The sequence below is a fragment of the Octopus bimaculoides genome, chromosome 20, assembly GCF_001194135.2.
Source record: "Octopus bimaculoides isolate UCB-OBI-ISO-001 chromosome 20, ASM119413v2, whole genome shotgun sequence".
Taxonomy (NCBI): domain Eukaryota; kingdom Metazoa; phylum Mollusca; class Cephalopoda; order Octopoda; family Octopodidae; genus Octopus; species Octopus bimaculoides.
Window position 1 is genome coordinate 24154889 of NC_069000.1, and position 2354 is coordinate 24157242.

General features: G+C 35.4%; 1 long non-coding RNA gene across 1 annotated transcript in view; it reads left to right on the plus strand.

Moving 5' to 3' along the window:
• Positions 1-63: 63 nt before the first annotated feature.
• LOC128250367 (uncharacterized) overlaps positions 64-2354 on the plus strand; it is an 82499-nt gene continuing 80208 nt past the window's right edge. The window contains exon 1 of the long non-coding RNA XR_008266400.1: positions 64-463. This is a non-coding gene — a long non-coding RNA (uncharacterized LOC128250367). The remainder of the gene's footprint in view (positions 464-2354) is intronic.

Below are 2354 nucleotides of genomic sequence, written 5' to 3' on the forward strand. Positions count from 1 at the left end.
GCGTGTATGTATGATTGTACGAGCCGAAGTTAACTTCATGTTTTGTGTTTGTGTGCGCGTTAATATGGATATAAATTTTATTTCATCTTTATATTTTAAACCCTCTCTTCCACTTATTACAGTGTATGCCGGGTGTGCAGTGACGAAATCAAGTTAGTAGCTTGGTGAGCTTAGTTTTACTTCGCTTTAATTTCAAACACAAACAACCATGTGGGAGTTTCTACGCGGTCGCTCGACCTGTTAGAAGTAGTAGCCAAATTTCTTTCAAATCACTAGAACACGCCAAAATAATGTAGTCTTACATTGCTATAAAAAGACGTGATGACCATGGCTGGAATGCCTTAAATTATGTCTTTTTGATCAGAGCTGACCAATGACTAAAAACAACAAAAATACACATACATCCACGAACTTTAAACACCAACGTATATCCATACTCACACATACCAACACAAATAAGAATGTAAGTGAATTTTTTTCCCCCAAAATTTACCGTCCAAGTAAAAAGTGCTTTTAGTTTGATATCTTATGGTAGAATATTCTTGCATTATAATTGACCATTAAAATGCGTTATAGGAATGTATTACACTTTAACGTGCACCTTATTTATTACGTATTTTTTTTAAATCAAAGGTTGGGTGTTTAGTTATATATATAAGTAACATTTTAAAATTCGAATGCCTATAAAAGAAAAAATAAGTGCCATACACACATCTATATCATATATCTATCTATTTATCTCTGTATGTGTGTGTATAATGAAAACCGCTTATTAAAATCACGGATATCGTTATAAGCTGGTTATTGTTATCGAAAAGGCTTCGTCCCAAAGTGATCAAAGTAAGAGGCTTTCACTGTATTTTATCTCTGAGGCTCAAGCCCAATATGTAAGAAGAATAGTTCGGCCAGTATATTACTGAACCATGAAATGATGAGAATAAGTGAACAGGCTTCAAACTTGTGTGTGTGTACGGTTAAAGTCTGAAAGTCTGTTATGAGCCTACAGTATAAACCGGAGCTTATACTGGTTCCGTGATGATTAAGCAACTATGAATACATGACATCTCCCTGAACGAGTCGCCAGTCTGTCGCAGTGTCAATCACCCCAACTCATGCTGATACTTTCTTCAGCTGAGTGAATTTAAGTAATGTGAAATGAAGTGTCTTGTACAGGATACAATGCGCTTGTCGAACCAAGAACGGAACACGAACCAAACAAGCCGCTACGCACCTTTACTACACGCGCGCGTGCGCACGTATACATTCGGTTATTAAAAAAGACTAGGAACAGGTGTTTATTCCAACAATCAATCAAGATTGCTTACAGGTGTAAATATTAAGTAGGACTTTCTATCTATCACTTCAATTAGCTATCTATGTGTCATTTGTATGCTTGTCTTTAGGAAGAATCGGAGTGTAGTCGTTTCGAAAATCTCATAGAAGGAAGAGAGTACCAAGGCATTAAGTGATTCTTAAACCTCAAGTCAGCTTTTATTGAACAGATCTTTTGAATTATCGCATGGACACTAAAAACAAATATATACTATTTCATGATTTGAAAAATTGTTGGCTGTTATTAATAGTTTTGACGAATCGAGCCTACTGTTGTCAACTTAATTTAACCCGACATTTTCGTCCTGAGAAAATTCAATCCAATGAAATCTAGTACACTAAAGCACACAAAAAATTGGAAATGTAAACACAGGCGTGCACACACACACTCATCTATCTATCTATATAATGAGGAAGGCCGGTTTATGGGATTATATCTTTAACATATACTGCTCTACATCTTCTTTCGGATTTATGTTTTTTACAAACAATATATATACATATACATATGCGCGTACACACATATGCTTGTATATATATATATATATATATATATATATATATATATATATATTCTATCTTTTTTTTGTTGTTTCAGTCATTTTTGACTGCTGCCGTGGTGGGGCACCGCTTTGAAGGGGTTTCGTTGAACAAATCGACATCAGGACTTATTTTTAAAGCCTGCTACTTATTCTATTCGGGTCTTTTGCCGAACCGCTAGGTTACGGCAACATAAACACACCAACACTAGTTGTCGAGCGATGGTGAGTTACAGACACGGACACAAATGCGCGCGCGCGCACACACACACACATACATACATACATACATACATATATATTTATATATATATATCTATATATATAAAAATGAGAATGTGTGTCTGTCTGTCTGTGTGTGTGTTTCCCTAAAACTCGAGAACTACACAACCAATTTCATTCAAATTTTACACATGTCTTACTTAGGGTTCCGGTTGTGTTTTAGTCAAAAAAAATTTTTAACTTCTTGCAGAGTTCGAGCCC